Source organism: Penaeus monodon, unplaced genomic scaffold, assembly GCF_015228065.2.
Source record: "Penaeus monodon isolate SGIC_2016 unplaced genomic scaffold, NSTDA_Pmon_1 PmonScaffold_15570, whole genome shotgun sequence".
NCBI lineage: Eukaryota > Metazoa > Arthropoda > Malacostraca > Decapoda > Penaeidae > Penaeus > Penaeus monodon.
The window spans coordinates 1-8,475 of NW_023644787.1; the positions used below are offsets into that span (position 1 = coordinate 1).

General features: G+C 34.6%; 1 pseudogene; it reads right to left on the reverse strand.

Annotated features, from left to right (window-relative positions):
- Nucleotides 1-2,700: 2,700 nt before the first annotated feature.
- LOC119569477 lies at nt 2,701-5,115 on the reverse strand (annotated as a pseudogene).
- Nucleotides 5,116-8,475: the final 3,360 nt, after the last annotated feature.

The following is an 8,475-nucleotide window of genomic DNA, read 5'->3' on the forward strand; positions in this document are numbered from 1 at the left end:
ACGGGTCAGCAACTGTAAAAAATTTAAATTTACATACAAATATTTACTGATTCTATTTTTTTATTTGCATGTCTTATGTAGTTAAGAAATGTGTCTTCTTAAATGGCACATGAAGTATTTTTGGATGTGAACACCTATGTGTTTGATAAACAAAGTACCCATTTATTTCAGATATAGTGCAATTGATAAGGATTGTCAGAATACCTGCTAATTAAGTAATACTTAAAACCTGCCCAGAACAGGCAGGAAAGCCAATTGCCAATCCTGGACCGCTCTGACCGAGAGATTGATCTGATGACTATCATGAACAATCACCATGGAGCTGCCCTCAAACTGTTGGATACTATTCTAGAACCTGTGTCGCACCTTCAAGGTGAAGATGGAGAAGACCAATTGGCAAACCTTTTCAGACTATTACTCTGGCAGCTTCCATGACTATGACCAAAATCCAAGCCAAGAAATAAATAATTCCAAGTACTATAAGACAAGGCAAGGAAGCTGTGCAGGACCCTGCTAAGTGTGTACAGCAAGAATAATGGTGGAATAGTGCAAAGTTTTAGCCATCATACTGCTCTTCCTGAATGTGGTGCATACACCATGAATTCTAAGCAGAGTCTGAAACACTGGCACTTGAATCCTTTGCAAGGACAGGTAGTGCCAGAATACCAGCTGAGAAAAGGACCAATAAGAATGCTTCTGAGTACACAGGTTTTCTCTTACTAGGACCACGACCTGCAGATTCACTTACAGAATACCCACTGAGGAAATAATATAGGGCACACAAGAACTATTCCTGCTCAGCCCAAGAATCATATCCCACCCGTTTATAGTCCACATCCACCTAGGACTGCAAGATGAACTTGCATTCTTTGCATGATCTCGAAGTCAAGGGACAAGTAGGTACCATCCCATCTCTCTCTTTAGCTGCCTGGGTAAGAGATTAGAGAGAATAGTGCTGAACTGGCTTATGCGAAAGTTGGGCCTGCATCTGAAAATCTTCGTGGGTTCATCAGGGGAACGAGCACAGTCCACGGTCTAGCCACTCTTTTGAGTAATGTTGGTACTATTTTTTTTCTGTAATTTCCTTCCCGGACTTCGAAAGGATATTGCCATCTTAACATTCTAGAGACCCTGAATATGGGGCTACTTCAGGAATAGATCTACAAGGGTGGGTCCTCAGCCCAGCCTTATTCACGCACCATAAAAATCGGCATCTTCGATATTCAAATTCCAGTGGGTAGAAGATAATCTCATATTTAGATGATTTTAGGAGTCTAGTATTGCCTTAACATCGTATCCAAGGAATAAAATCAAATCTTTGGTTCTGAGATAAACCTATGGCCATGGGGAATTGCGATCTCTGCAATATGTTCATCATTATCATGCTTCTGTTGCCCTAATTACTTAGGCGTGAGCTATTCAAGGTAAGTCTGCCAAGATCTATTTGGATACCCTTAAGTGAGCCTCCACGTAAATGCATATCTCCTTCCTCTGAGCACCGATCTGCAATTGGCATAACTCCTTGTTAAAGTTATTCAGGTGAAAGGTGAGGAAATACCTGTATTTTTTCAAACATTCCTGGCTGCCCTACTTAGTCAGGTATGACTAGTTATTAGCCAGGGGATGGACTCTTTCCTGTTTATGTCTTGCCCTCACTGTGATTGAGCAAATACCTCCTGCCTTATTTGAGAAGCAGAAGTGAAAGTAATCAGCAATTTTTCCTCCTCATTCCGATATAATGACATGGTTCACAGATGAATCTGTTGACAACAGAACTGGTTTTGCAGGAGGAGACTGCTTCATCCATTCAGGTGATTAAAACTACCTCCTTGCTGCGAGCAGAGGCTGTCACAATCGTGTGCCCCAAAAGAGGGAATTGGTACGAATTTAAGGTATCTATTGACATAATGCAAATAGATACACCTAAGGACAGTATCTAACTACTGATCACTATAGTTATAGTACAACTGGGGTCTTGCAATCAAGGATACCATCGTGTATGATAAATCTTCGAAATATTGGATATGGAGTGTTGTTGCAAGCATTATGGTGTACCAATTGCCACAATGTCAAGGATACATGCCTGTTTTTTGGATGCTGCAAATGTCGCTGTGAGTGAAGTGTGTGAGGAGCGGTCATATAAGTGCTTTTGGTAAGTGGCTTTTTGCAAGCAATATGATTATGAAACATTGTGTGCTTGTGGTCTGTTAGAAGCGTTTATATTATAATGTAGAGATTATGTCTAGGAATATACAAAAGAGTTTTAGTTTTTATCATGTTGATTTTGCTGAAATGTTAGTTCATCAGAGGACACTGGTGATGCCTTTTATCTAATGTGACATGATCAGTAATCAGTAATTCGGGAGGTCACCTGTGTCTATTCAATACTATTGGACCGATTATGCTACCTTTGAGGTATACCTGCATGCATGCTTGGTGGTGGCCGAAACTTCTAACTATAGGAAGAATTGTACACACTGAATTGGCAGCTTTAGATTGAGAAATCCCTTGTATTTATGAGCAGTTAGCATTTTTTTTTTTTTTTTTTTTTTTTTTGCACGTATCGAAGACACGATGTTTTAAGATAATAACGCAAGGAGATAATGTCAACACATACTTTTATATACATACAGGGTCAATTATGTACAAGCAATCTTAACACTACATGACAATCACTGTCTGTTAGTGTCTGAAGTTGACTGAGGTCTCAGGGAAAAATGACCATACTGAAAAGTTCACCATCACACTGAACGATGAACAAATAGCACAGCAGTCATGCTAGCAGACGTTAAACATAACTCCTGGATATGTGCACAAGATACGGACTGAAACAGTGACAGATCTGTTCGTGGAGAAGGTGGTGACGGTGACAGTAGTGCTGCTGGTGCTCCAGACAGTGAAGAAGAGTTTCTCTGCAGTGTCTTGTTTCTCCTCTGCTTCTGCGAGACTGCTAGACAGTTCCTCATCCACCTCCCCGAGTGGAATATCAAGTTTCCTGGACCGCCGGAGTTTTCTCCCTTGGCACGCCACAAAATCGGCCTCTTCTGAAGCTTTGTTATAAATTTATGAATAGTACAAGGTCTGATGAAAATTTTTTCTGTCGAACCATTGTGGACAAACAAAACGAAAGAGTAATGCAATGTGTAATCAATAGTATTTGCCCAGATGTCTTTTTTTTTGTGGATACAGATATTTTTTAACAACAGGCCTATTTTTTAAGATACTATGAGATTAATAAAAAGGAACGAAGAATATATTCAGGATGCGGGATGGGTGCCCTACGCCCCGCCATCCTCTTGCCAAACCTCCATTATTATAATGCTATAAACTATCTATAATCTATACTCCCGGTATTATGTATATAATAAAGTATAAATTTCAGTAAATACTAATAAAGACTTGAATCCAAAATTCTACATAAATAGTTGTTTAAGCTGTGCTTTAGACACTTCTGGGGTCTTTTTACGAGACCGTTTTGCCTCGTTTTTCAAGCATTTCGAATCTCTCTCTCTCTCCCTCCCTCCCTCCCTCTCTTTCTCTCACTCTTCCCTCTCTTCTCCCCTCCTCTCCTCTCTCTCTTCTCTCTCTCTCTCTCTCTCTCGTCTCTCTCTCTCTCTCTCTCTCTCTCTCTCTCTCTCCTCTTTCTAATTAGTATCTAAGAACACTGTTGAACCATAACGAAAACAAGCTTCTCGAATCAGCAACTGATACACCACTTACTATAGCAGGTGTAAAATACTGTGGACGTAAATGATGACACAAAGTCCATGTGCGCGTAGAATACGACTTGACGAAGAATTTTGCATTCACTTCTGCAAAGCAAGACAAAGCATCTATTATATATATATATATATATATATATAATATATATATATATATATATATATATATATATATATATACACATATATATATACTATATATATATATAATATATATATATATATATATATATATTATATTGTTGTGTATGTATATATACATATACATATACATATATATATACTGTATATATATAAATATACATATACATATATACACATGCATGTGCATATGCATGTGTTTGGTGTGTGTTTTAGTTATATGCTGTTTTTTTTAACAATTTATCAATTTAAAATAATTTATATTTTATTTAAATATGTATGCATATTGTGTATTTCTCTCTCTCTCTCTCTCTCTCTCTCTGTATATATATATATATATATATATATATTATATATATATATATATATCTATAATATATATATATATTGTGTGTGTGTGGTGTGTGTGTGTGTGTGTGTTGTGTGTGTGTGTGTGTGTGGTGTGTGTGTGTGTGTGTATAGCACACCACACACACACACACACACTCACACATACACACACACACACACACACACACACACATACATATATACATTTTTCATATGTAACTATATTTGTATATATATCTACTTTTCTCTCGCCTCTCTCTCTCTCTCTCCACGGTCTCTCTCTCTCTCTCTCTTATATATATTATAATATATATATATAATATATATATTTATATATATATATATATTATATTATATATAATATAGTATGTATAGTATATTATATATATTATATATATATTATATATATATGATATATCATTATATAATATAATATAATTATATATATATATTTAATTAAATATATGTATATGATATACATTATATACATATAAATACATACATAATACCTACCTACCTACCTACTTACCTACAACATACATACATACCTACCATACATAAAACACTCACACACTCTCACACACACCTTATATATATGTGTGTGTTGCGTGTTATATTATATATATCTATATATATATATATATTATATATATATATATATATATTATATCTATATATATCAGCATACATATATATGAAAGGAAACAGCCACAATAAGAAATAAAGCATATCATTACGTCCAAACTCTTCACGAATAATTAACAGAAATGGAGAGAATAAGGATAATCCGATAATGCGAAGCTTAGCTCGCCCTGGGCTGTGCATGAGGGAAGCCTCGCCTGGGTCGACTAATGCCGCCTCGCTCACGTGTGTCCAGCGTGCTGACTCGTCTGAACCAGTCCTTACCCGCCGTGGTGCCCATCCACAGCGTAACCTCCAGGCGACAATTGTACTTCTCACGCCTGGGCGGAGCGCGAACAGCCGACCCCTCGGATGAGAGGCCGACACGTTTACCATTGTACTATCCCGGAGGCTAAATGGAGAGAATTTTGATAACTCACATAGTGGTAGAGAAACAGAACGACAAGACTGATCATGTCTCAGGAGGAGGGTCAAGTTCGAAGAGTCAGGGGAAGCTCTACTAACTAACGACGAGATAAGGTCATCTAAGCTCCATTGACCAGCACTCATGATAAGATTAGACCCTTTTCTAATTAATAGAGCTTCTAGCATTTTGATTTCATAAGAATTTACTGCTATTAACTTTTTCAGTTAAGCTGGTAACCTTTATCATGTAAATGAACGAAAACACCCACATTGATACTATGGTGTATCTATGCTATTTTTTCGAAACTCTACCAGTTTTACCTATGTTCAATGTGTGGCAGTGCAACTACCTGGAGAAATATCAGGAGTACCGCTGGCTGCACTGTGCATAACTATATATTACGTAACGTGTTCGGATACGTAAAACAACATCAATTCCAACTCCTTTAAACATATATCGTTTTTCATCGGCGACGGAATAATTAATAGATTACTGCACTGTCCTGTTGAGTATTAAACGAAAATGGCTGTAAAATTTCAATTTCGCAGAAGAATGACCTGATTTAAGAAGAAAAACGAGGATATCCTAATTTTGGGAACCGTTTTCAAAAGTGACGTCAATGATTCACTATCACAAATCCTATATGCCCTAAGAACATTTGACGAGACTACTTACTTTTTAGCATACAACGGTGATTCGAGAAAAGGTGGAAGGCAATTAGCAGTGACAGTTGATTTACGGTAACCGAAATTTAGCGAGCCATTACAAAAAAAGTAATTTATCTGAATCCTCCCATTCTACTTTATATCTATTTAAACTCCACGTATGTAGTTAAAAAAAAAACTCTCATAACAAAGACTCAGTCTACAGGAATCACACATATACTGGTTTGGATTCAGTTACTTTATCTTCTCCCCTAAGCTATTTAAAGTCAACAGCAATTCAACATTGATCAACAGAACATACAGCATCTGCTCTCATTACGTCATTTTTCACAAACAGATGGAATTTTTTACTCATTTACACCAATCTATCTTATCCTAGAAAAAAATATTTTGCAATATCAGGGAATTTGTGACTAGGAACATTCCCTTTCTTCTCCGATATCGTCCGTTGTAAAAGATTGTTATATTACACTTCCATATCTTGGACACTTAAATTTTTAGAGACACATTCCCCAATTGATTTTAGATTTTTTTTAAACCAGTACACTATACTAAGCCTTTACTATTATCTTAGAACTCACGGTTCACCTTCAGTGCCTATCATCACAGAATACTGATCTCTGCCTTACACTAATTTAAACTCATCAATTTAGAATCCCTGTTTGATCTCGAGGATGAAGGCAAAACTCATAAATACAACTACCATCCCTTTACAAACACAATAACTGTAGATATTCCAATGTTTATAAGAATGGCTTTACATTTTGTGATGATTTTACATTCTGTTTTCAAACTACCAGTAAGCTTTAGTGTAAGATTCTTATATATATATATATTATATATATATATAATATTAGATATATATATATATATATAATATAATATATATATATATGGAATCACTTATTTTCCAACCTATACAAAAGAGTAAGATCTAACAACAACATTAATTAGACTCAATGACAACGAGATGATACCACCGCCACTGCTAGACGAAGTATAAAAGCCATAAAAGAAGTAAAGAATAACAAGAGCCCCGGAAAAGATGAAATAACAGCAGAACTAATTAAGAATGCTGGCGAAAGTGTTTTGAATACTCTTCTACAAACTCTGTACAAAAATATTGGAATGAAAGAAAATGGCCAGAAGACTGAGTAAAATCAGTCTTTACTCCATACCTAAAAAGGTGACGCTTCCAATGAAATAATAATAGGACATTGCTTATGTCCAGCAGCAAAATTTTGTTAAAAATTATTGCTAAATTTAAAGAAGGAAATTGCAGAGAAAAAGAGGTTTTCGCCGGAAAAGGGTACCAGAAACCAGATTCTAAATCAAAAATTGATCTAGGAAAAACAAAAAATCAAAAGACCTATACCTGTGTTTCATCGATTTGTAAAAGTTTTTTGATACTGTTACACGATATCCTCTGGAAACATGAACGATATGAAGTTTCCAAACACATCACCCAACTAAAAAAGCCTGTATGACCCAACAACACAGCTTAAGAACCACTTGGGGGTTTAAGGAATGGTTCGAAGTAAAACAAGGAGTGCACAGGGTTGCATTTTGTCTCCGCACCTCTTTAATATATATTCTGAAACAATTATAAGGTGCTCTGAATTTTTAAGGAATGTGGATGGTGGAGGGGACAAAAATTTTAAATCTGAGGTCCCCGATATATAGTTTTTTATTTCCATCATATCACAACTACAAAAACTACAAAAAAAGTTAAAGAACAACGAAAAGCTGGCTTGTTTCTTAATGCCAAAAAAAACTAGTCATGAAGTTCAAAGATAACCGGCAAATATTATATAATATAATATTATATATATATAATATATTATATATTATATATATTAACACACACCACAACACCACACACCACACACACCACACACACACACATATATATATATATATATTATATATATATATATATATATATTGTGTGTGTGGTGTGTTGTTTGTGTTGTGGTGTGTATTGTGTTTTTTGTGTTGTGTGTATATATATTATTATATTATTTTTATATCTAATTTTAAAATATGTATACACACACAACACACACACACACACACACACAACACACACCCACAACCTCTCTCCTCACCACACCACACCCCACACACCACACACCACACACACACCACAACACACACAATATAATATTATATTATATATATATTAAAATATATAATATAATATATAATATCCCCCATGCATACATATATATATATATAAATATATATTAATAGATATATATATTATATGAATTAATTTAAAATATGAATATATATATATTATATATATATAATAATAATTATAATATATTTTTTATTATATATTGTGTGGTGTGTGTGTTGTGGTGTGTGTGTGTGTGTGTGGTTTTATATATATATTATATATATTATATATATATATATATAATATATATAAATTGGGGGGGTTGTGTGTGTTTATATTTATAAAAATTACTATATATAGCCATTATGAATAGGTATGATTATAAAAATTAATTTTAAATTTTAAAATTAAATATTAAATATTATATATTTAAAAATTTTAAAAATA